General features: G+C 51.5%; 1 long non-coding RNA gene across 3 annotated transcripts in view; it reads right to left on the bottom strand.

The window, feature by feature from the left end:
* Positions 1–89: 89 nt before the first annotated feature.
* The window catches only part of LOC110597949 (uncharacterized), a 51,958-nt gene continuing 24,762 nt past the window's right edge, over positions 90–27,285 (bottom strand). The window contains exons 5-6 of one of the 3 annotated variants that reach the window (XR_013431703.1): positions 6,640–6,716; positions 90–1,217 (exon numbers count right to left, since the gene is read on the bottom strand). This is a non-coding gene — a long non-coding RNA (uncharacterized LOC110597949). Of the gene's footprint in view, positions 1,218–3,080; positions 3,878–6,639; positions 6,717–27,285 lie in introns of those variants that run through there. The other 2 variants (XR_013431704.1, XR_013431702.1) reach the window with 2 other exon arrangements.

Here is a 27,285-nt window from a genome sequence, read left to right as displayed (position 1 = left end):
GACCTCTCACAGGAGGGACCCACCCCCCATACCCCCCCAACCCCCCCAACCCCCCACCCCCCCCACACGCCGCCCCACATCTGCCCCCCCCCAGATCCTAGGGCCCCGGTGTCTGTGTGCATCTTGGGGACGCATAGGGGAGGTGTTCTAAGTGAGGAAGTGTTCGAGCGTTTCCTGTCCCCCGCAGGCCCTTTCCTGGCTGGACTTGGAGTCCAGGTGGTTGAGTGTGAGAGAGGGCAGGAGCGCAGTCCAGAAGGGAGTGGGCCCCTTCAGGGGTGGCTAGATGTCCCTTAGTTGCTCCCACCTGCAGTTTACTGAGGATGGAGGTGCTTGGGGCGAGGAGGTTGCCTGAGTCATCTCAGATGTTTTCGGGGAGGGCGGGGGTGCCTTTTCCAGTGCCTTCCTCTGGGCTATTTCCTGGGAGCTGGGCATAGTTGGGTGCTGGAGGCCTGGACCCCTCAGGGGGCTCAGAGGCATTGTGAGGCTTGTTTGCTGTGGACCCGCCCCTTCTTTGGGGTGAGGCTGCGTGGAGGTAGACACTCAGCCATACAGACTGGGGTCAGGGCCTTGGGCTTGGCTTGATGTGTGTTGGTTGCTGGGGAAGGGCGAGGAGGCCTGGTTGGGGGATTCCACGTGTAGAAAGAGGTTAGGCAAGCAGCAGCTGGTATATTCTGTCCTCCTTCTCTTGACAGTATACTTCCTCCAGGCCACTGTGGTTGGGGAGCCTTTCCTGTCCTGTCTGTGCAACCCTTGGTGGAGGTCCTCCAGGCTTCACTCTGCTCCAGGCTTAAGAAGTGGGCTGTGAATGTCCCAGTAGAGGTCTCAGCAGCTGCTGCGGCTCGGTTGGGGGTGTTAGTGGTGGTGGTAAGAAGACAGCTGTGTCTTCTGTCTCGGCTCTCCAGCTCAGCCATCCTTGAGTTGAAACAGGAGGCCTCTGGGGGTCCAGGTGGTGGGACCTGTGTGAATTGGGGAGGGATCCAGTGAATGTAGCCTTTCTCAGAAGTTATTGGAGAAGAGGGGTAGAGGTGTTGGTGTGGATAGCTTGTTGTGTGGAATAGCAATCCAGAAGATGTAGGCAGTGTGGTTGTGCTGGGTGCGTAGGGTAGTTTTTAGTTTGGTGTCTACGTTGTAACTCATTTCTTTTTGTGTGTGAGTTGCGAAGTCGGAAATCTGTGATTTTCTGCCTTGGAATCCAGAGTCTTGAAGGTCTGCGTGTCCTAGAAGGTGGAGAAAGAGATACCTGATGTTGGGAAGCTCTCTGGAAATATATACCCTTAAGTCCTGAGCAAGATATATTGAAAAATTATCGTGCTGTGCAATAACTTTGGTTTCCCTCTGCTGGGATAATGAGCCTTGTCTCCAGGAGTAGAAGGCACCTGGTGGAGTTGAATTATACTCACCTGTTTCTTTGTAATCCTATCCCTTTGTCTTTTTCACGAATTCTTGGAACCTACCTTTGTGTGTCCCCTATATAAAAATAAAGAATTCCAGTGGCTCTCTTTCTTTTCATGGATCCCTAAGGGCAGACAGCCGTCTCTGGATTTTCAAAATGTACTTTTGTGATTTTGCGTGCTTTCTTCACCATTTTCTTAAGTTAACGGCATAATCATTTGTGAACGTAGCACAGTTTATCAGCTAGAATAGATGGCAGTAAATATAGGCCCTACTGGGAATCTATGAAGGTAGTTGGTAAAATGTATATGTTTGAAGTGTAGCCCTATCCCATAAACAACCTTTTTGTGACCTATGGTTTAACTAATGTGGAGTTTTTGTATTTCAAAATGGCTAAGTAAGAAGTTTTGATTTTATGTACTTGAAATTAATGTGTAGAGAATGAAGGGAGAGGAGAGGTTGTTTTATTTGTGGGATGTTAAAATTCTAGAAGTTCTCTGTTCATTTTATTTTTACTTTCTAGATTTATTTAAGACAATTTGGCAAATAAATCTGCTGAGTGTCTCACTACATCCTTACCAAAAATTAAAATTGAGTTAGCTATAACTCAGCTCCTGTCACACAGATTCAAGGCTCTAACCTGCCCTTGGCAATCCTTTTAACCTTTAGATAACCTGGGGTGGGTACCAAACCCACACTTGGTGGCCAGCATCTTCCGCTGGAACCAGCTTTTGAGTTGGGAGACTTTTGGGGTGCCCACAAGCTTTGAAGGGAGAGTGCAAAAGACAGAGGCACAACTGCTCTGCGAGCTGGCTAACTGGTGAGGACAGTTCACATAGAGAAGGCAGGCCACCTCCTACCCATGGGATCCTGCCCAGGCATGGGAAGTCTGTGGCGCCAGGGGAAGCTCCGCACAGCCATTTGCTCACCTTTTTCATGGGCACATGCCCTAATGAGATGGAGGCAGCACACAGGGAAACCTGGCTTTCCGTTCCCCCTTCTTGCCAGCTGGCCTGTCAGTCAGGGGAACACAGTGCCACCACTCGAACCTCTGGGACCCCGGAGGGCTGGTGAAATGCCTACACACTGTGGCCATAGAGGGACTCCATGCAGGGGAAAGCAGACAAATCCAACGGAGTTCAACCAACAGAGGAAGCTCTTTGGAGGCTTTCCCAAGACCCTGCCTTGGGCAACAAGTGGACTCAAATGGTAGAGGGAGCTTCGCAAGGCAGTAGCAGCTGGTGGCTGCTCCCAGTGGCCACATCCACAGGCTCCAAGCTGTTTGGTCAACATGACAAGTGCCCTCAAAAGCACATACTAAATGGTGCAAAAGCCTTGGCAGGATTTCAACCCTGTAATCTGACATGTGAAATGGGTCGGGCTCTGCCTCCATGCTTCTAACATTCTTCTTTCTCACACAGGCTGGCCACAGGAATTACAAGGCCTGCACCCAAATGTTATAAGATTCCTTCATAATTTTTATACATTGTAACTAAATACGACATCTCTTTTTCAGGCAAAATCAGGTTTCACAAGCTTTTATGTTGCTGCCCTAATCCTAATGTGTTCTCAAAGAGATTTAAAAAATCTGATTTTTAACCCTCAATAGGTTTCCTTAGAAATTCTTTATGGCTGTGTTATTAAGGAAAATTACAGAGATAATATTACATTTATGAGTGATGCCTGTGTTTGGTTTTTATTTTTGGTTTTTATTTTTGAAGATTATAAGAGTACATTTGATCATCATGTGATTTAAAAAAAGACCAGCAATCTGAGTATAATTTTCTCACAACCTCTCATGACAATGAAATATCTGTATTCTCCTTGGTTTCTAACTATGTAAATACAGAATATAGACAGATATGTGCACAGAAATTTTGAGATTAGACTGTACTCCTAGTTAACAATAAGTTGAAATGGATCCAAATATTTTGAGAAGCATGTGGTTTCATAAGATAATTATAACTATACATTTTATTGTTAATACATATTTTTCCAATTATTTAATTAATCTATATTCTTTAATTCATAGGATAATTAAAATATATCTATTTGTTTATTTAATAGGAGTCTATTTTCTTCCAATTATTTTTCAATAGAAAACACATAATTTATACCTTTTTTACATGCATTTATCTGACACTATGCTTTTTTGGTTACAAATGTTTAAGATAAATATATTTTACTAGAAAAAAATTTTTTTCAAGAGATAATACAACCATCAAGTAATCTCTAATTCTCAAATTATTATTTTTTTCTTATTCAAATTATTGTACAAAATTTTATAAGATTATAAACAAATATGATTCTGTCAACAGAAATGTCCAAGGGCTTTAACTATATTTTCATTGAGATATTTCTTCTTATCAAGGTACAATAAATTTGTTTAGATGCTAAGATTTACAGAAATTCTTCCAAAGTGTAATAAAGAAATATTCTAAAAGGAGAAGATACTTTTACAGAGAGGAAGCACACATTGGAGGTCCTACAAAGAAGAAAGAAATCATCTTTGGGTAAAACATAAGTCTTTATATTCTAGACTTTAATGATAAAGGGATCTTCCTAAATAGGGAAATATTTATATCATTATCTAGACAGATTATTTAGAAAGTTAAAACAATTGAGAAACAGATTTATGTATAACTGTACTGGCTATATATATAGACTAATCAATTCTAGGATATTTCAGGCTATTTCCTTGACTTTGTTATGCTGATGTAAACTAAGATTTTTGTCTACATTCTGACATGACAGAGCTTATTAAAATATTAAGCTTATACCTAATAATTCTTGCTGTTTGAACAAGGACCAATTTTTAATGAATCCAATTCATACATCCTTAGTCAAACAATAAATGAGTTAAATTCCAATATTGACACTTCTCCTTGGAGGCTAAAATTGATTGATTCAGACATCAGTAATGATTACTGCTGATTCTTATGTATTACTTCTGTTTGTTGGATGTTTGTAGGATTTGGGAGAATACTCTATTAGGACTGGTGTCCTCCAAATTAAAGTCAAATGTTAGTTTTGAACAATAAATGTTACAAACTTTGTGGGAAATTTATTGTATTACATAAATTCTCTGATTGAACTTATAATCCATGAAACATTGTAAGACTTGTATATTGCTCCCTACACTGGGAAGTAACTTTAATCATATTTTTTAACACACAATTAAGAGTCACTTATCTAAAGATATGAGGATATTTTGAGACCTTGTCTCAGATTGAGAGTTCTTTTTAAATTGTCCGTTTGCATGTAACATCAAAATTGATCAACTAGTCTATATACTAAAAAATTACAATGATCAATAAAAGGTATGTCATTTTCTTTTTAAATATTTAATTTCTAATTGTAGTTGGACACAATACCTTTATTTATTTATTTATTTTTTTATGTGGTGCTGAGGATCGAACCCAGGGCCTTGTACATGCTAGATGAGCACTCCACAACTGAGCCACAACCCCAGCCCCTGTCATTTTCATGTGTAGCCTCAGCTACTATTAACAGAGATGGCTTTAAAAAATCACCTACTGGAAAGAAAGATCAAAGGGAACCTCTCAAACTTAATATAGACCAGAACAAATTCAGGGAGATTTTTGAGAAATCCAAATTCACATGTATTGTAATATTTCAAAATTTATGCCAGATGTCTAACCTTACCTAGAGAGATATTATGCTACTACTTAGCTAAACTTTATAATAGAGGGCCACCTTAAAAACAGTTTTAAAGGAGGTTTACCTTAACCATGTCCCAATAACACAGAATAGGAACAAACCTGATAATCTGTCTAGAGCACAGACAGCTCCCCAAAACAGATATCCAACAGGTAAGCAGAATCTCTAAAAACTAATTTTAGTAAGCCTTTACAAAAATCCTGTTTTCATAGAGAGACTCAAAAAGACAGTACAACACCCTGGATTTATAGGGGGCCACCCATTTTCAAAAGATGAGTTTATCATCCAGTTAGCCCTAGAATTTCCAAGGGATTTACAAAGGTTAATATAGTCCTAGCCAAGTTTGAATGTTACACCATAGTCAAATGGAGACCAAATGAAGAAAAGGAAAGACAAACATACAGGCAGAAAGAGATTAAAATGCTAATTTTACCCCCCCCCCCCAAAATAAACTTCCTGGTTAAAAATTTTACTCCTCTTCTAAGTTTTAAACAGATTTTGGAAGCCTCTAAACATTGAAACAGGGCCTTATTTCAAGTCTTGTCAACAGTTTGTCACTGAGGAAAATAACCCTAAAAATTGTTACCCCTAAAATATTAGCCAGACAGCCATAAATTAATCAGCTGGATAGCCAATAACTTCTTTCTTTTTTTTAAACTGAGTGAGGCACTGGATTAGATTCTGAGCACCACATATAAATAAATAAATAAAAATAAAGATCTATCAACAATTAAAAAAAAAGAAATTTAACATGATAGATCTTTTCTCAACTTTAATGAGATGATGCCCTACATACATTGATATTTTTAAAATTGGTAAAGCCATGAATTATACATAATTATTAATTTTACTACATTAAATAATGTTATTAAAGATGATCATACAACTGTTTCTTTATATACAAAGATTGTTTTGACATAAAATCCCTAAAAATGTTATTGCTATCTCAATGTCATATAAAATTCTAAATTAGATCACTGTCTTAAACAAAACTGTTGACTTGTCTTTACCCATTAATATTTGAGATGCTAACTCACCCTAATTAGGTCAACACTAAGTTTGATAATAATAACAACAGTTTTACATAGATTGGTAAATAAAAGACTATTCATTTTTTGTATTAATGGTAAAAAACAAAATATCTTCTCTAGACTTATTTAACTTGTATACTTCCTATTCTGGATATATGTTTATATATTTCTGATGCCCCTAGTAAAGTCCACAGCTGCTAAGTTTTCTCTGTCACTAGCCTTACCCCAAATTAAGATAATTATTTAAGTAAATCTAGAGCTAATTTCAAAGCACAAATTTTTCATATATAATTTATTATATTTTCCATTTTTGATAATTCTATTAAAGTAAAAATCAAGTCATACAATTAATAAAAACTAAGTTTCTATTTAATATAGCCCCTTTAAGTGATTTTTGCCCAAATTCAAGACCAACTAAAGATGTTAAATCTTTTCTTATTATTTAAATACTTGATTTTAGCCTGCGACCCGCGCTGGCTTCATGAAAGAAGGTTCCAATCCTGAGAAACCGCTAGGGAGTCAAGACTCTAATTACCTTTAAAACCAGCTCCAGGACAGATCCTCCTAGCTCCAGCCTGCAGCCACCTAATGCGGTAGCGGTAGCGGGGTTTACTGGAGAGGGAGAGAGAGGGAGAGAGAGGGAGAGAGAGAGAGAGGGGGGGGGGGGAGGCGGAGGGGGAGGGGGAGGCGGAGGGGGAGGGGGAGAGGGAGAGGGAGAGGGAGAGGGAGAGGGAGAGGGAGAGAGAGGGGATTTTTATTGGGGAACAAAAAATAATTCTGAGGAAAATCCCATCCAATGAAGATTAAGGGGGGCAGCATCCCAAGGTCAGGGTGACTTGGGTCTTCTGGGTAATGGCCAGACAGGCCTCTGTACTGACAAGTCCTCGGACTTGGAGAAGGGTGGGGAAAGCTCTGACACAGCTGTGCCTAAGCGCCTCTCACCCAGCCAGGGAGGTAACTCAAACCACATGTGGGGATGGCCTCCCACACTTGGTATTCTAAAATTTAAACTAATGATATTATGACTTATGCCAGTCTTTTATTCAGTGTTAATAAATTTAAAAGCAGGAAAATAGGACCCCATACGCACACCCTAGATCTTACAAAATACTTAAGATTTTTTTCCTTAAATTGTAATATTGAGAGTCTTACTGCTGCTGAACATGATTCAATAACTTAAATCAGATTTCAAAGGAGAGTTTAAACCTGTCATCATGAAAATGACTGAAAAAAACTGGTACAGGAAGGTAAATTTCCAGCTGCAGAGTTTACAACCATGCAGCTTCATGAGTTTACCAGGTAAGTAAAAATTACAAAGAGACTCTGTGGATCCACTTCTCAGGTCCACCTTTAATGAGCCTTGCAGTGTGGACTGGAAAGGCCACCCATAAAACTAGAGTGATTGTACTGACTGTAATGGTCAGTTATACCTATATGTTGATCTTATGGTAAACAAGCTGTCTGGGAGTATCTTTTGAGAAAAAGATAGCATATGAGAAACCTAAACCAGCCAATCATGCTGGTCCTTAGAAATTAAGACTATATACCAAGACAATTGTCAAAATAGATTGTTGAAATAGATTTTTCCTATACAGGCCAGTTATTTACATAAAATATCTACCAATGTATTATTGCCCTAATCATTCTATAATAGAAATTGGCACTTTTCCTAAGTGGATTGGTTGTGCAAATGTCTTGCCAGTATAACAAAAGGTGTCTAGAAATAGTGGATATATTTTAGGCTGGTCTCCTAGAATTACATGAGGATGTCATAATTCCTAGCAACTTTAACCCTTCCTGAGATGGCATCCAAAAGGATGTTTGATGTTTGACTTCTGCCTTCAGAAGTTTTACATTAATGAAAGACCTATAAGACTCCTTAAATGTGAGAATTGAGAGAAAGGATGATTAAATATCCTGTAACCTATAAAATATGCAACTTGCCTAACTTTATCATTAGTTATAGTACAGAAAAAGGACATTGATCTTTCATCAACGTTCCTTTGTCCTATTGCCAGCTAGTATGCTTAAAGTTAACAGTTAGGCTTTGAAACAGGTGCATGCCATTAACCAGACCTAGGCAACTCTTGATCTTTTGGTCCTTCTATAATAAATAAATATTAATAAATAATAATATTATTCATTGTTTCTACAATTACAGCCTGTGGGAGGCCACTCTGAATGATTCGCATCTTCCGTCTTGGAGCAGAGAGGCTTTGACCGTCGCTGCATCTCGCAGTAACTTGGACACTGCCACTGTCCCGAAGTTTGAGGACATGTCTTCAGATATAGACATCACCCTACAGCCCTTGGGTCGAATTACACTAACAACTCCCTTGTAACCCCACCTCTTCTACCATTTTTGGATGGAACTTTCTAAGAATGAGGGTTCTCCCAATAAAAGCCTACTTCTGAACGTGTTCTCTCTCTCTCTCTCCAGCCTCTGGTGACTTTCCTCGCTCTCCCATTTGGGGAGCTTGAGGCTGAGTGTGGAGGAGCCGTCCTGAAGCTTGTTTTAAGGTAAAGTGTATGTCTGCATTTTATTTGGTATCCCTGGAAATTCACACGAGTGACCTTCAGTTCAGCTGCCTCCGCGGGCCAGGGGTGGCAACAGCCTTTATGGCTATGTTTTAAAACTTATGACAGCATGCGAATTTTCTTAATAATTTGACTTAAATTACTCCCAAGATCCTTCATAGATAAGTGCTGATAGAAGGACTGGAACTAAGTTAAATGCTCTAGAAGCCACTATAAAGAATAATGCAGATAAGCCCTCTGCTGTATGGTTTGAGGAAAGGCTTAAAAGCCATGCCAATTAAATATGTCTGTGTTACTATGGCCAAACACAATGCTTCCCAATAAAATTGGGAAAAGATTAAGAATCTTCTGATGAGTATTTGGCAGAGTAATAATAATAACCTGATCTTTTAAAGTTAATTAAATGACTTTAATCCTAAAAAAAGTTCAAATATTCTATATGATATATTATTCAAATAATATTTTTTTTTTGTGTGTGTGTGTGGTGCTGGGGATTAAACCCAGGGCCCAGGGCCTTTTGCATGTGAGACAAGCACTCTACCAACTGAGCTATATCTCCAGCCCAAATAATATGTTTTCTACTAATTCCTTTTGTGTCTCAGTAGTAGGTCAAGAAGACCTTGAACCAATAATCCAGTGACTGGAAGATATAATTCTCCAATTGCTTTTTTATATTAAGAAAGGGGAAATATGTTGGGAGCGCTCTGGAAATACACACCCTTAAGTCCTGAGCAAGAACTACTGAACAATTATTGCGCCCCACAATAACTTGGGCTTTATGTACATAGGATAATGAGGTGTGGCTCCAGGAGTAGGCATCACCCATTGGGGTTGAGTTATACTCACCTGTTCCTCTGTAATCCTATCCCTTTGCCCTTTTTTGGGAATGTTCCAAGGAACCTCCCCTTGCGTGTCCCCTATGTAAGAATAAAGAATTCCAGTGGCTCTCTCTCTTTCCATGGACCCCTAAGTTTAGAGAGCCTTCCCCGGATTTTGAAAAGGTACTTTTGTGTGTTTGAGAGCTTTCTTCACCATTTTCTTAAGTTACTGGTGTTAGATTGGTGGTGTTGACTTAGAACAAAGCAGCCCGCATGGGAAAGGAACATCAATCAGATGCCAGCAGGAAAGCCTGTCAATCAGCTAGATCTCCTGACTAACACTTGTCAATCATCAGGACCCCCTGGCCAATCCTGGAGTTCAGCCAACTCCCCTGACCAACTCCAACGGGACAAAGGACCCTAAAAACACCTTTTCCTGTCCCAAGCCCTTCCCTTCCTGATATGTTACTCAAATAATATGTTATTTGTCAAGCTTCCACGTGGTTTCTCCTCAGACCCTTCTCCTGTCCACTCTTGTCTGTCTGATGGAGTTCCACGCGCGTGGGAGTGTATCTCAATAAAGCCTCTTTAGGCAGCCTTTTTCAATCTGCCTCTTTTGGTCGCCGCCTGCCTCGCCTGATCTGGCAATTGGAATAGTTAAATTTGTGAACCCAGTATAGGTCACCAGCTAGGATAGATGGCCACAATATGGCATCCCCTGTGTGTTCATAATGGCAGAACTGGTGTGGTGCTGGAATCCTTGTTGGTGCACCTTGAACAAAGGTTGTCTTTTTTTTTTTTCTCAGCAGAGGGCGGAGGGAGTGGGCCTGTGGGAAGGGTATGTTAGCATTCGTTGAGCAATACTGCCATCCAGAGGAACTTTTGAGCAGGCCCTCCAAAATGGTGGTCGCCATGATGGCACCACCATGGACTGCGTCCAGACTGCCTAAAAAAGGGAATGTAACTCTGGGCAGGTCCATGAAAGGTGTCTTGGAGATTCCTCAGGTTACGGATTCTAGGCAAAAGCCATAGGAAGATGAACCAAAGCCACAGGGGTTTGGGCAAGCGCCAAAGGCAGGCAGCCATTGTGGCAAGTGGGTGGGACACCGGAAGTCCAGGCTCAGAAATCCTGTAGCAGCCAAGAGGGGGAAACTCCCAAGAGCTCTGAACATTGTAGGAACACCATCCTTTGGCTTCCCTGAACCCAGACTCCCTTTGTGAAGCACAATTTCCCAGAAAGAAAACTAGGAGAGCTGGAGGACTGGCAAATGAGTTTCTATTGATGATAGTATTGTATCAAGAATGACAACCCCCCCCCCCAAATGAACAAATCAGATTAAATAAAAAAGTTAAAAAAAGGAATGACAGCCCACCCTTTCCCCTAGGTGTATTCCTTCTGCCTCCCAGGGACTCCTTAATACCTCCCCACTCTTCCACCCACCCTTGACCCCAGCATCTGTGCTCAACACCCCTTGGATGGAGGAACACATCTCAATACAGGCCACCACCACAGGCAGAAAAGATTTTCAGGGCTGTAAAAGGTCTACGTGTCAGAGGGAGGGGGTCAAGACATGAGACCATGACCTTTAGTGCAATGGTGGGCCCCTGGTCCCACTGGGGAAGAGAATTCCTGCTTCTTCTAACAGAAGGGTATACGAGGCAAACAGTCCAGGCATGGGATCCATCCAACCCCTATGCAAAGATCCCTCACAGAGGTGGCCTTCATAGGACTCCAGAGTATGGGTTTCTGGTGTCAGACCCACTGCCAATCACAATGGCTGTTTTGTCTCTGCCCACTGCCTGCCTCTGGTGATGCCATAGCCCCAAATGGCCAAGGGTCACCTCCCTTGCCTCCTAAGGCCATCACACCTGCACATTCCTCCCTGCCCTTTCCTGACTCAGACCCACCTTGTAAGCCACTCCCTCCTAACCCATCCCCAAGAATTCCACTAGTATTAGTAGGATAGTCAAATGAGTTCCTCTTGATGGCAGTATTGCTTCACTAATGTTAAACTGTCTTTCCACTAGGTCCTTTCCCTCTCCCATTTGTTGAGCAAAAAAAATGCAAATTATTGTCCAAGTGGTTTCTAACATGATGGCAGCTAGCTACCATAGCCACCCCGGAGAAGCATAAGCCCATTCTGTCATTTTTCCCACACTGCAAGGTAGAAACAAACCTAAGGGCTGTTTGAGCAGGCCCTCTACACTTCACCTGCTTTCAAAACAAGAAGGGAGATCTACCCTACAAGACACCCTAGCCTTGCATCTGACCTCCAGCTTTCCTGACTATACCTTCTAGCACACGAAGCTTCGGGGAGACTGCAGGGAAAGGCTGGTCACAGGAATCAGAGCTTGCAGTTGGAACCAAAGTTATCATGTGCCTTCTGGGTAAACATTGTGACTTGGACACTCACATGGAGCATGAGGGGCCATTTCCTCCCTGGGCTTAAGGGTGGCCTACAGACACACAAAAGCCAAATGTGTGGTGAAAACATGGTGGTTCTCTGGGGATGGTCAAGGGTAGGTTACAGGGGAGAGTACCATGTGCCCCTCAAGATATCCACTGCAATCTAACACTGGGCCTAGACTCACTAAGACCCTATACAACTCCCATCAGAAAGAGTACATGGGTGAACATATAGAGGCTTGACAGGCCTCCTGTTTGAAGACCAGGAGCCCTGGAGTAGACAGTTGAAGCAAAAGCATGCTTGTGTCCCAACAGACCCCCTCAGTTTATATTCTCTCAAGAATGCTTCAGATAACATCAAGTGGACTTTGACAGCCCACTTCTTGTGCCTGACACATAAAGCTAGGAGTACAATTAACACCTCTCTTCTCATCCCTTTTGTACTTCTCGAGTTTTCTTCCAGCCAAAGACTCTCTTTCTGCTTTCTTCCTTTCCCGGGACCAGACCAGGATCCCTTCACACCTAAGGAGGACACAGATCCTAGAAGGTTCAGACATTAGAACAGACTGACACCCATTGAGGCCAACCCCAGGGAAGCCAGAGCTGATATCCATATCACCAATGCCAATGTCACCACAGGACCCCTCCTGCACTTTACCTCCTTCCTCCAGCCTTCATCAAGTCACATTTTGACTTGGTCTTTTTTCCTCCTGGAAGGGCCAAACCCAGCATGGGAGCCATGGGCCATGGAGCCAACACATGTGTCCATCAAGCCAGAGTCTGTTTTCCTCCTCAGGATGTGTGCCATGGGAAAAATAGCTAAGCCTGACATACACATCCCAGTGGATCTCCATTCAGGATGCATGGGTCACCCCACAACTACCCTTCGGGTCCTGTCTCCTTGGGTCCCACCAGAGAATCCAAGCATGCCCCTTACATTGAGGGGTAAGACTCTATAAGCTAACTTTCTCCTTCTACTATCCACTCCTAAGAAAGAACACTACCCAACCTGTTGCCTCAAGAATGTCCTATGAGAGGTTCACAAAGAGTTGCAAAATCTCAGGTAGAGGGACCACTGACAAGGGACAATGTGCAAATATGCTCCCTCCTAGGACTCACTCCCCCCACCCAACAACCCACATAAAGATCCTGGCAGCCAGGAGGAAATCCACGCGGCCCACCAGGTCAGATAAGACCAGGGGGAAGGGCCACAGTCGGGCACGCTTGCATGCCCAGGGGTGCTGTCCACGATGAGGAGGCCTGTGGATATAGAAAGCACACACCCGGCGTCCACTTGAGCTCCCGAAAAGGCGGGGGCGCGCAGGTGAAAGGCACCAGTGCCCCCCGCCCCCGAGGAAGCCCATCCCAGGTGTCACAAACGGAGACCCCACGGGGAACGCCCTAATGCCTGCTGACCTGCCTGCCTGCGCCCACCCCCCCCCCCCAGATCCCAGCAGACTTTCTGGAATCCCCTCGGGTGGAGAGACACACGCCTCTGATCCACTGGCCTGATCCCCTCAGCCACCAGGCCCCAAGGAAGTAGCGGGTGGGAGGGGTCTTAGGGGTGGGGTCGCCCGGGATGGTCTGGAGGTTGGGTGGCGGTTGGTGGTCTCAGGGTTTGCGGTTTGCGCCCTGGGGACGGCGGTGGCAGGGCCCAGGCTGAGGACCAGAGCCCCCCACACCCGCCCTCCCGCCTGAAAGGACACGCCCCCTCCCGAACCCAGAAAGGGCTGCCTGGCCCCCAGGCCGGCACCCCTGGGATTCGTGGGACCCCTCGGGAGAGGAGCAACCCGGATCCCTCACACAGGGAGCCGCCCCAGGACTCCTGATCCTGGGACTCCCGAGCGAGCGGCACCCGCCAGCCACAATGGCTGACCGCCTCCGCGGGCTGCCTGCCCTGGCGCTGGCGCTTGCGCAGTCCCCAGCGGCCACGGGGGCTCCTTCCTCCTGGCTTCTGCCTGGCCTCCAGAGCTGGAGGGACCTCCCAGGGAGGCCTTCCAAGCCCCTGCCCTGAGCCCAGTGTTCCTCGCTCCCCTTGATAGCCGGGGTCCCCGAGCGCCCCTTCCCCACCCGCCAGTTACCAAGATGGCACCCGCCATACTGGCGGGAAGGCAAACGGGTGCCTCTTGATGGCAGTGTTGCTCCACGAATGCCAACTGCCCTCGCTGCGGTCTGCTCCCTCCGCCCTTTGCTGAGTAAAAAACGCCAATCTGCTTCTGAGGGGAGGACAACATGGACTCTTAACATGGCGGCAGCGGCTCTGCCATCTTGTCCGCCCTGGGGAAGCCAGATTTCCCGGGTCGGTCTCCATCCCACCTCCTGGGCTCCTGGGCTCCGGGGCTCTGACCCACAAGGCAGGGACCCGAGGGGATGCACTCTGCCACGGCCTGTGGGAAAAGAAGGGAATGGATTCTCCGCCCCCCCCCCACACCCCAGCCAGTAGCCCTGACCCGCTGCAGTGGCCACACCTTCTGGCCTGGCATGCACTGCTTGGGAGAGTCCTCCAGGAAAGGCTGGGCTGAGGGCACTGCCTCCCCTCCCTGCCCCTTGCTGCCAAGGCCAATGCCTGCCCTGGGTGGCTGGGGAGCTGGGGCTTGGAAGCATTGTGAATGGCACATTCACAGGGCACACTCAGGGCCCTGTTCCAGCGTGGGCTCAAGGACAGACACAGACAACACAGGAGTCAAGTCTGGGCTGACACGGTGGTACCCGGACCCATTTGCTCACACAGGCCTCCCACCCACCCAACTCCCAAACCCTGCCATGGGTAGGTACCATGGAAGAATACCCAGATACACTTTGATGGCAGACACAGACACAGACACACACACAGTTCTCCTTGCCAAGTGGACTGATCTCAGTGGGCGTCCCTTGCCAACTCCCACCAGGTATGCCTGGCTGGAAACCTAAGGGCCTCCCTCCTGTTTGGACACCCTGAACTCTGGGGTGGACAGCAGAATCCCACGTTGTGACTTCTTACCACCACCATCACCCCCCCCCCCATGTGCAGCTGTTGCTCCCACATCAAGTGCTACTGCATGGAGCACTGTATCACTGGGAGTCCCCCCAACCGGTGCTGAACACATAGGACCCAACCTCTCTGCCCAGAGAGTAAGTAGCCTGGAAGAAGTATCCTGTGGAGAGTAGAAGCACATTATATATAGACACCTGCCTGCCGGGCCTATTCCTGAGCTCAGACCACCGACATCTCTCCCAGATCCAGCCCTCTCTATCTATGTTCAGTCCTTCTCTCTCTCCCCTCCCTCTCTCTCTATTTCAGTTTCTCACTCTCTCTCCCCCTTACCTCTACCCTCTGCTCCCTCTGATTTCTCCATACCTTTTTCTTTGATGCTTCTCTCCTGACATTCTCCTGGTCTTTCTGGATTTCTTCCCTTCCAGGGACCAGACCAGGACCCCTTCACCTCTAAGCAGGACACAGGCACGGAAGGATCAGAGAGGCATTTACAAGAGACAGCGAGAACCCTGGAGGCCCAACCCTGGGAACCCGGAGCCCAAATCCCCATCCTCATCGTCAATGCCACAGCCAGCTCAGCACAACTGGCCTGCACCTCTTCCACCTTGCCCAGCCGCCCCCCCTCCCCCGCCCCAAGTCACTGTTGAATTGGTCTTGTTCCTCCTGGGAAAGCCCACCCCCGGCACTGGAGCCATGGGGTCATGGTGTCAAAGCATATGTCCACACAGCGGGAGTCTGCTCTAGGAAAAACACACACTCCAGGTACATGCATCCCAGTGAGTCCCAGTGGATCGTCCTCACTGGATTCGAGAGACACCCCACATCTCCCCCTCGGGGCCCTCTTCTGTTACCTTGGCTCCCACCAGAGAACCCCAGCTTCCCTCTGGAGGGTTCAGACTCCACAAGGTCACTTCCTCGGTCTACTGTCCACCTCTGAGTCTCACACACACACACACACACACACACACACACACACACACACACACACAAAGGCTCCTTGCCACACAGCTGGCTCTCAGTAGGGGTCTCTCCCCAACTCCCATGAGGTGTGCCTGGTTGGACACCTAAAGGCCTCCTTTGGACGTCGCGATCCCTGGGGTGAACAGCAGAAGAGGATCTGACTTTGTGACTTCTTACCACCACCATCTCCACCACCAGCACCAGCACCAGCACCACTCTCCACGTGCAGCTGCGGCTCCCCCATCAAGGCCACAAACAAGATTAACAACATACCAGAACCTGTGGCCTCCAGAGTGTCCTGAGAGGTCCTTTGGCGCTCCAGAGTTGCACCACCCTGAGGGAGGGGGGGACACCGACAGGGACAAGGCACAACTCTGCTCCCTCCTAGGAATCGCTCCCCACCACTCCTCAAGCACCCAAGCAAAGATCAAGGCAGCCAGGAGGAAACCCACCCTGCTGGCTAGACCTAGGTGCGCCCAGGTCGGAGAAGGCCAGGGGAAAGGGCCACAGTCCAGCACGCTTGCACGCGCGGGGGTGCTGTACATGGTGAGGAGGCCTGTGGATATAGAACGTGCACACCTGGCGTCCACTTGAGCTCCCGAAAAGGCGGGGGCGCGCAGGTGAAAGGCGCCACTGCCCGCCGCCCATGGCAGAGGGCCCCTGAGGAAGCCCATCCCAAGTGTCACAAATGGGGCCCTCGCGGAGGGTGGAGCCTGAGGTTCCCTCTGGACCTTTCCTGCCTGCCTTCCCACTTTGCGGGCAGAGGGGCAGAGGAGGGCCGCCCTCCCCATCACTGCTGCCCAGCTTTCTCCCCTCCCCTGTGGCCTACCTGGCACCGCACAGGACCAGGCTGGCACACAGGGGCTGGGCTCCTGGTGACACCCCGGGCCAGGCTTCCTGGGGGCCCCTGGGTCTCTCCCGCAAGGTGACTGGAAGGGAGAAGTCCAACTAGCAGTCCCTGACCTGTGTGCTATGGCACAGGCCTGCGGTGGGCAGGGGAACGGGTGGGGAATCGCCTCTGGTGCCACTGGCGCTCCCTCTGTGGAACCTGCGGAGATGAGCCCGCACTCGCCACGCATCTCTGGCCGCCCTGTCACCCCTTGGACCCGGGTGGGCATTCCTGCATGGTGGTGGGCAGGAGGGCCTGCAGGCTGGCTCTCTGCCCCAAGGGGACCTATTTCCTTCCTGCCTGCTCAGGCTAACCCACCCAAACTCCAGGACCAAGGGAGACCCCATGGGGGACGCCCTAATGCCTGCTGAATGCCCGACCCGCCCCCTCACACACACACTCAGACCCAGCTGACTTTCTGGATGGCCCAGAGGTTGGGTGGCGTTTGTTGGTCTTGGGGTTTGCGGAAGGTTTGCGTCCTCGGGGGTGGCGTGCTGGGCTGAGGACCACAGCCCCCCACACCCGCCCTCCCGCCTGAAAGGACATGTCTGCTCCTGAAGCCAGTAAGGGCTGCCAGGCCTCCAGGCTGGCACCCCTGGGATCCCTGGGACCTCTCGGAAGAGGAGCAACCCGGATCCCTCACACAGGGAGCCTACACAGGATTCCTGAGCCTAGGCCTCCTGCGCTGGCACCAGCCAGCCACAATGGCTGACCGCCTCCATGGGCTGCCTCCCCTTGCGCTTGCGCAGTCCCCGGCGGCCAGGCTGCACCTTCCTCCTGGCTTCTGCCTTGCCTGCAGAGCTTGAGAGACCTCGCAGGGAGGCCTTTCAAGCCTCTACGCTGAGCCCAGTGTACTCCCCTTGTTAGCAGGGGTCCCTGAGTGCCCCTTCCCCACCCGCCAGTTACCAAGATGGCACCCGCCATACTGGCGAGAAGACAAACGAGTGCCTCTTGATGGCAGTGTTGCTCCAGGAATGCCAACTGCCCTCGCTGCAGTCAGCTTGCTGCAGTCGGCTCCCTCCGCCCTTTGCTGAGTAAAAAAACGCCAACCTGCATCCCTCAGAGGGGACAACAACATGGACTCTTAGCAAGCAGGTGGCTCTGCCATCTTGGCTTCCCTGGGGAAGCTAGATTTCCCTGGTGTCTGACCTCTCCCACATCTGGGACTCTGGGTTTCTGACCCACAAGGCAGGGACCTGAGGGGATGTCCTCTGCCATGGCCTGTGGGACAAGAAGGGAATGGATTCTTCCAGGCCAAACTCTGTGACCATTGGAGTTCCCAGTGGGTAAGCCCTAATGCTGGCTTACCTCTCTCAATGGCCCCTCCCCAGCACCACACATGTCTAGTGAGAACCTAGCTGACTTTCTCCAATCCTGTGATATCATGGCACACACCTTGGAGCCACTGGTGTGATGCACTTTGTCACCAGGACCCTGGGATGTAGGGGGTAGGAGGGGGCTTAGGGGGCAGGGTGGCCTGGGATGGCCCAGAGGGGTTCCTGGGGATGGCCTGTAGCCTGGGTGGTGGTTGGTTGTCCCCGGGTTTGTGGTTTTTGGGGTGTTGGTGGGCTGGGCTGATGACCCTAGCCACCCCCCAAAAGACCTGCCCCCTTCCTAAGCCAGAAAAGGATAAGGGGCGACCTGCCTATGCCCCCAGGCCGGTACCCCTGGGATCCCTGACACAGGGAGCTGCTATGGGGCACTTTAGCCTGGGAGTACTGAGCCTGCGCCTCCTGCGTGGCACCTGCCAGCCACAATGGCAGACTGTCTCCCTAAGGCTCCACTTGTTAGCCAGGGCCCCAGCACCCCTTCCCCATCTGCCAGGGCAAAAATGGAACTTGCCACACTGGCGGGAAGGAAAATGAGTTCCTCTTGATGGCAGTATTGCACCACGAGTGCCAACTTCACTTGTTGCAGTCCGCTCCCTCCCCCCTTTGGTGAGTAAAAAATGCCAATCTGCATCTGAGGGGAGGAAAGGGACTCCAATATGGCAGAGGCTCTGCCATCTTGCCTGCCTGGGAAGCCAGATTTCCTCGTCTCAGGCCTCTCCCACATCCAGGGCTCCGGGTCTCTGACCCTCAATGCAGGGATCCGATGGGATGCCCTCTACTAGGGTCTGGGGGACAAGAAGGAAATGGATTCCCAGCCAGTAGCACTTAGCGGGCCGCCTCAGTAGCCACACCCTCTGGCCTGGCATGCACTGCTTGGGAGAGTCCTCCAGGAATGGCTGAGCTCATGGCACCCTGTTGCTGCTAAGGGCAGCATGTGCCGTTGGGTAGGGAGCCATGGGGAAGCATTGTGACTGGGACACTCACAGGGCACACTCGGGGACAGCATCCACCCTTGGCTCAAGGACAGACAAACAATAGAGGAGCCAAGTGTGGGCTGAAACGGTGCCACCCAGATCATTTGCTATGCAGGCCCCCGACCCAACCCTCACACCCTGATGCCCCCAATTCTCCTTGCCACCTGGCCTGCTCTCAATAGGGGTTCCTCCCCAACTCCCACCAGATGTGCCTTCTGAATACCTAAAGGCCTCTTGGTTGGACACCCTGATCCCTGGGGTGGACAGCAGACGTGGAATTCCACTCTTACCATCACCACCATCAGCCCCATCTGCCCATGTGCAGCTGTGACTCCCCCATCCAGGTGACAACAAGAGTAAAAACACATCCCAACCTGTGGCTTCTAGAGTGTCCTGAAAAGACCCTCAGGGCTCCAGACTTGCACCAACCTTGTGTTGCAGACCACCCACAGGACAATGCACCACTCTTCCTCCTAGGAATCACTCCCCACCCACCCACACAAAGATCTCAGCAGCTAGGAGGAAACTCATCTGGGCAGTGGACAACTTGCTACTCCAGAAGGGAGGTGCTGTCCAAGATGTCCAAGCCTGTCCAAGTAGAACCAAGGGACTCGGTGCATGGGGCATCCACTTGAGCTCCTGAAGGGGGGTGTGCAGATCAAAGGCACCAGTGCACACCACCCACCGCAGTGGGCCCCCGAGGATGTCCATGCCAATTCATGCTGTGTGCCTCAAATGGGGCCATGAGGGAGGGTGGAGCCCCGAGGTTCCTTCTGGACCTTTCCTGCTTGCTTTCCCACTTTGCAGGCCGAGGAGCAGAGGAGGGCTGCCCTCCCCATCACTGCTGCCCAGCTTTCTCCCCTCCCCTTTGGCCCACCTGGCACCGCACAGGACCAGTCCGGCACCCAGGGCCTGGGATCCTGGTGACGCCCGGGTCAGGCTTTCTGGGGGCCCCTGGGGTCTCTCCTGCAAGGTGACTGGAAGGGAGAAGTCCAACTAGCAGTCCCTGACTTGTGTGCTATTGCACAGGTGTGCAGTGGGCAGGGGATGAACCTGCACTTGCCATGCGTCCCTGGCGGCCCTATCACCCTTGGACCTGGGTGGACATTCTGGGCTGGTGGTGGGGAGGAGGGCCTGCAGGCCGACTCCCTGCCCCAAGGGGACCCATTTCCTTCCTGCCCGCACACGCTAACCCACCCAAACTCCATGAACAACAGAGACCCCATGGGTGGGATGCCCTAATGCCCACTGACCTGCCATGCCCCCCCCACACACACACACATTAAGACTGCAGCAGACTTTCTCCAATCCCCTGGGGTGGAGAGGCACACACCTTGGAGTCACTGGCCTGATCCACTCAGCCACCAGGCCCCAAGGATGTAGGGGGTAGGAGGAGGCTCAGGGGATGAGGTTGCCCAGGATGACTGGGAAGGGTCCCAGGAGGGGTCCCAGGGGATGGCCCGGAGGTTGGGTGGCCCTTGGTGGTTTTGGGTTTGCAGATGGTTTGCGTCCTCCTGTGTGGCGGACCGGGCTGAGGACCATAGCCGGTCACCCCTGCCTCCCCCCCCGCCCCCCCCCCAAAGGACAAGCCGCCTTCCAAAACCAGAAAGGGCTGCCTGGCCCCCAGGCCAGCACCCCTGGGATCCCTTAGTACAGGAGAGGAGCAACCTGGATCCCTCACACAGGGAGCCTCCACAGGACTCCTGAGCCTGGGCCCCCAAGCTGCACCCGCCAGCCACAATGGCTGATGGCCTCCATGGGCTGCCTCCCCTGGCGCTTGTGCAGTCCCTGGTGGCCATGGGGCACCTTCCTTCTGGCTTCTGCCTCACCTCCAGAGCTGGAGGGACCTCCCAAGAAGGCCTTCCAAGCCCCTGCCCTGAGCCCAGTGTATACTCCCCTTGTTAGCCGGATTCCCGGAGTGCCCCTTCCTCACCTGCCAGTTTCCAAGATGGCACCTGCCATACTGGCGGGAAGGCAAACGGGTGCCTCTTGATGGCAGTGTTGCTCCACGAATGCCAACTGCCCTCGCTGCGGTCTGCTCCCTCCGCCCTTTGCTGAGTAAAAAAACGCCAACCTGCTTCTGAGGGGACAACAACATGGACTCTTAACCGGGTGGTGGCGGCTCTGCCATCTTGGCTGCCCTGGGGAAGCCTGATTTCCCCAATCTCTGGTCTCTCCCACATCGGGGGCTCCGGGGCTCTGACCCACAAGGCAGGGACCCGAGGGGATGTCCTCTGCCATGGCCTGTGGGACTAGAAGGGAATGGATTCTTCCCAGCCAAATTCATGACCATCTTAGATCCCAGGGGGGACTCCCTAAAGGCCGCTTACCTCTTGCACCTGCCCCTCCCCAGCACCAAACACCTCCACTGAGAACCTAGGCAGACTTTCTCCAATCCCGTGGGATGGAAGCACACACCTAGGAGTCTCTGGCCTGATCCACTCAGCCACTAGGATCCAGGGATATAGGGAGTAGGAGGGGGCTTAGGTGGTGAAGTTGTCCAGGATGGCCCAGAGGGGTCCCTAGGGATGGCCCGGAGGCTGGGTGGCGGTTGGTGGTCCCAGGTTTGTGGTTTTAAGGGTATTGGCGGGCTGGGCTGAGGACCCTAGCCCCCCTCCTGACCCGCCTGAAAGGACACGCCCCCTTCCTAAGTTAGAAATGGGTAAGGGGCCACCTACCCAGGCCCCCCAGGCCCACCTCCCTGGGATCCCTGACACAGGGAGCTGCCATGGGACACCTGAGCCTGAGACTTCTAGCCTGAGTTTCCTCTGGGGCACCTGCCAGCCAGAATGGCTGACTGTCTCCCCTAGGCTCCACTTGTTAGCTGCCTGCCCCCCCCCCTCCCCAGCATGCCACACTGGCGGGAAGGAAAACGAGTTCCTCTTGATGGCAGTATTGCACCATGAGTGCCAACTTCACTTGCTGCAGTCCGCTCCCTCCCCCTTTGGTGAGTAAAAAAAAAAAAAAAAAAACGCCAACCTGCATCTGAGGGGAGGAAAGGGACTCCAACATGGCAGAGGCTCTGCCATTTTGCCTGCCTGGGAAGCCACATTTCCTTGTCTCAGGCCTTTCCCATATCCAGGGCTCCAGTTCTCTGACCCTCAATGCAGAGATCCGAGGGGATGCCCTCTGCCATGGCCTGTGGGACAAGAAGGGAATGGATTCTTCCCCCCACCCCCACCCCCGCCCCAGACACCCCAGCCAGTAGCCCTGACTGGCCTGCCACAATGGCCATATCTTCTGGCCTGGCATGCACTGCTTGGGAGAGTCGTCCAGGAAAGGCTGTGCTAAGGACACCCCCCTTGCTGCCAAGGCCAACGCCTGCCCTGGGGGGAGGCCGAGGGGGGCGTTGGAGAAGCATTGTGAATGGCACACTCACAGGGCACACTCGGGGCCCTGTTCCAGCGTGGGCTCAAGGACAGACACAGACAACCACAGGAGTCAAGTCTGGGCTGACATGGTGGTACCCGGACCCATTTGCTCACGCAGCCACCTCCCCCAACCCCAAACCCTGCCAGGGGTAGGTCCCTTGGGAGGATACCCAGATGCACTTTGATGGCAGACACAGACACAGACACACACACACAATTCTACTTGCCAAGGGGACTGGTCTCAGTGGGTGTCTGTTCCCAACTACCACCAGGTGTGCCTGGCTGGAAACCTAAAGGCCTCCCTCCTGTGTGGACACTCTAATCCCTGGGGTGGACAGCAGAATCTGACTTTACTTTGTGACGGCTTACCACCACCACCACCATCACCACCATCACCATCACCCCATGTGCAGCTGTTGCTCCCACATCAAGGGCCCTTTGAGGGTCCACTCCTTCTGCCTGGAGCACTGTATCACTGGGAGTCCCCCAATGGGTGCTGAACACATTGGACCCAACCTCTCTGCGCTGAGAGTAGCCTGGAGGAAGTACCGTGTAGAAAGTATAAGAATATTATATATAGGCGCCTGCCTGCCGGGCCTGTTCCTGAGCTCAGACTCTCCAACATCTCTCCCAGATCCAGCCCTCTCTATCTATGTATAGTCCTCTCTCTCTCCCCTCCATCTCTCTGTGTGAGTTTCACTTTCTCTCTCTCTTTTTCTCTCCCCTACCTCTATTCATTCCCTGTGCCCCCTCTAGTTTCTCCATACCTGTCTCTATGATACTTCTCCCCTGGTCTTTCTGAATTTCTTCCCTTCCAGGGACCAGACCAGGACCCCTTCACCCCTAAGCAGGACACATGCGCGGAAGGGTCAGAGAGGCATTTGGAACAGATAGCGAGAACCCTGAAGGCCCAACCCTGGGAACCTGGAGCCCACATCCCCATCCTCATCGCCAATGCCACAGCCAGCTCAGCGCATCTGCCTGCACTCTTTCACCTTCCCCCAGCCTCCCCCAAGTCAGTGTTGAATTGGTCTTGTTCCTCCTGGGAAAGCCCACCCCCGGCACTGGAGCCATGGGGCCATGATGTCAAAGCCTATGTCCACCCAGCGGGAGTCTGCTCTAGGAAAAACACACACTCCAGGTACCCGCATCCCAGTGGGTCCCAGTGGATCATCACTAGATGTGAGGGACACCCCACATCTCCCTTTTGGGGACCTCTTCTGTTTCTTTGCCTCCCACCAGAGAACCCCAGCTTCCCTCTGGAGGGTTCGGACTCCACAAGGTAACTTCCTCCGTCTACTGTCCACCGCTGAGTCACACACACACACACACACACACACACACACATACACACACAGGATCCTTGCCACCCGGCCTGCTCTCAGTGGGGGTCTCTCCCCAACTCCCATGAGGTGTGCCTGGCTGGACACCTAAAGGCCTCCTTTTGGAACACCCGATCCCTGGGGTGGACAGCGGAAGAGGATCCAACTTTGTGACTTCTTACCACCACCCACCTCCACCACCAGCACGAGCACCAGCACCACCACCACTCTCCATGTGCAGCTGTGGCTCTCCCATCAAGGAGACAAACAAGACAAACAACACACCCCAACCTGTCCTTTCCATTGTTTCCTGAGAGGTTCCTTGGTGCTCCAGAGTTGCACCAACCTCCGGTGGCAGGACCACTGACAGGGGCAAAGGGCAACTCTGCTCCCTCCTAGAAATCACTCCCCCCACCCCACCCATCCACACAAAGAAGAAACCCACCCGGCTGGCCAGGATCTCAGTCCGCCCAGGTTGGATGTGTGCTATGGCACAGGCGTGCAGTGGCTAGGGGAACGGCTGGGGAATCGCTTCTGGTGCCACTGGTGCTCCCTCTGTGGAACCTGCAGAGATGACCCCGCACTCGCCAGGCTTCTCTGGCCGCCCTACCACCCTGGGTGGGCATTCCTGGATGGTGGTGTGGAGGAGGGCCTGCAGGCTGGCTCTCTGCCCAAAGGGGTCCCATTTCCTTCCTGCCTGCTCACCCTAACCCACCCAAACTCCAAGACCAAGCTGGACCCCATGGGGGACTGTCTAAATGCCTTCTTACCTGCCCTCCCCCACACACTCAGACCCCAGCTGACTTGAATCCCCTCTGGTGGAGAGACACATGCCTCAGAGCCACTGGCCATGAGGCCCCAAGGATGTAGGGGGTGGGAGGGGGCTCCAGGGGTGGGGTCGCCAGGGATGGCCTGGAGGTTGGGTGGAGGTTGGTGGTCTGCGGTTTTCATATGGTTTGCGTCCTGGGGGTGGTGCAAAGACCATAGCCCCCCCCTCGCCCCACCCCCTGAAAGGAAACATATCCTTACGAAGCCAGAAAAGGTTGCCTGGCCCCCAGGCCAACACCCCTGGAATTCGTGGGACCTCTGGAGAGGAGCAACCCGGATCCCCCCCACACAAGGAGCCGCCCCAGGACTCCTGATCCTGGGACTCCCGAGCGAGCGGCACCCGCCAGCCACAATGGCTGACCGCCTCCGCGGGCTGCCTGCCCTGGCGCTTGCGCTTGCGCAGTCCCCAGCGGCCACGGGGGCTCCTTCCTCCTGGCTTCTGCCTGGCCTCCAGAGCTGGAGGGACCTCCCAGGGAGGCCTTCCAAGCCCCTGCCCTGAGCCCAGTGTTCCTCGCTCCCCTTGATAGCCGGGGTCCCCGAGCGCCCCTTCCCCACCCGCCAGTTACCAAGATGGCACCCGCCATACTGGCGGGAAGGCAAACGGGTGCCTCTTGATGGCAGTGTTGCTCCACGAATGCCAACTGCCCTCGCTGCGGTCTGCTCCCTCCGCCCTTTGCTGAGTAAAAAACGCCAATCTGCTTCTGAGGGGAGGACAACATGGACTCTTAACATGGCGGCAGCGGCTCTGCCATCTTGTCCGCCCTGGGGAAGCCAAATTTCCCGGGTCGGTCTCCATCCCACCTCCTGGGCTCCTGGGCTCCGGGGCTCTGACCCACAAGGCAGGGACCCGAGGGGATGCCCTCTGCCACGGCCTGTGGGAAAAGAAGGGAATGGATTCTCCCCCCCCCCACACACACACCATAGCCAGTAGCCCTGACCCGCTGCAGTGGCCACACCTTCTGGCCTGGCACGCACTGCTTGGGAGAGTCCTCCAGGAAAGGCTGGGCTGAGGGCACTGCCCTACCCCCCCCCCACCACCGCCCGTTGCTGCCAAGGCCAATGCCTGCCCTGGGTGGCTGGGGAGTTGGGGCTTGGAAGCATGGTGAATGGCACATTCACAGGGCACACTCGGGGCTCTGTTCCAGCGTGGGCTCAAGGACAGACACAGACAACCACAAGAGTCAAGTCTGGGCTGATACGGTGGCACCCGGACCCATTTGCTCACACAGGCCTCCCACCCACCCAACTCCCAAACCCTGCCAGGGGTAGGTCCCTTGGGAGGATACCCAGATGCACTTTGATGGCAGACACAGACACAGACACAGACACACACACACACACACAGTTCTCCTTGCCAAGTGGACTGATCTCAGTGGGCGTCCCTAGCCAACTCCCACCAGGTAAGCCTGGCTGGAAACCTAAGGGCCTCCCTCCTGTTTGGACACCTTGAACCCTGGGGTGGACAGCAGAATCCCACTTTGTGACTTCTTACCACCACCACCACCCCATGTGCAGCTGTTGCTCCCACATCAAGTGCTACTGCATGGAGCACTGTATCACTGGGAGTCCCCCCAACCGGTGCTGAACATATAGGACCCAACCTCTCTGCCCAGAGAGTAGCCTGGAGGAAGTATCCTGTGGAGAGTAGAAGCACATTATATATAGGCACCTGCCTGCCAGGCCTATTCCTGAGCTCAGAACCCCCTGCCCCCAAACACATCTCTCCCAGAACCCGCCCTCTCTATCTATGTATAGTCCTTGACTCTCTCCCCTCCCTCTCTCTCTGTTTCAGTTTCTCACTCTCTCTCCCCCCTTACCTCTACCCTCTGCTCCCTCTGATTTCTCCATACCTTTCTCTCTGATACTTCTCTCCTGAGATTCTCCTGGTCTTTCTGGATTTCTTCCCTTCCAGGGACCAGACCAGGATCCCTTCACCTCTAAGCAGGACACAGGCATGGAAGGATCAGAGAGGCATTTAGAAGAGACAGCCAAAACCCTGGAGGCCCAACCCTGGGAACCCGGAGTCCACATCCCCATCTTCATCGCCAATGCCACAGCCAGCTCAGCACAATGGTCTGTACCTCTTCTACCTTGCCCAGCCACCCCACCTTCCCCCGCCCCAAGTCAGTGTTGAATTGGTCTTGTTCCTCCTGGGAAAGCCCACCCCCAGCACTGGAGCCATGGGGTCATGGTGTCAAAGCCTATGTCCACCCAGCGGGAGTCTGCTCTAGGAAAAACACACACTCCAGGTACCCGCATCCCAGTGGGTCCCAGTGGATCGTCCTCACTGGATGCAAGAGACACCCCACATCTCCCCCTCGGGGCCCTCTTCTGTTACCTTGGCTCCCACCAGAGAACCCCAGCTTCCCTCTGGAGGGTTCGGACTCCACAAGGTCACTTCCTCGGTCTACTGTCCACCTCTGAGTCACACACACACACACACACACAAACACACACAAAGGCTCCTTGCCACCTGGCCCGCTCTCAGTGGGGGTCTCTCCCCAACTCCCATGAGGTGTGCCTGGCTAGACACCTAAAGGCCTCTTTGGACATCGCGATCCCTGGGGTGGACAGTGGAAGAGGATACCACTTTGTGACTTCTTACCACCACCACCTCCACCACCAGCACCAGCACCACCAAAGCTCTCCATGTGCAGCTGTGGCTCCCCCCATCACGTCCACAAACAAGAGTAACACACCCGAACTTGTGTCCTCCAGAGAGTCCAGAGAGGTCCCTTGGTGCTCCAGAGTTGCACCACCCTTGGGGGG

Source organism: Ictidomys tridecemlineatus, chromosome X (genome assembly GCF_052094955.1).
Source record: "Ictidomys tridecemlineatus isolate mIctTri1 chromosome X, mIctTri1.hap1, whole genome shotgun sequence".
NCBI lineage: Eukaryota > Metazoa > Chordata > Mammalia > Rodentia > Sciuridae > Ictidomys > Ictidomys tridecemlineatus.
This window is presented reverse-complemented; position numbering and strand designations above follow the sequence as displayed.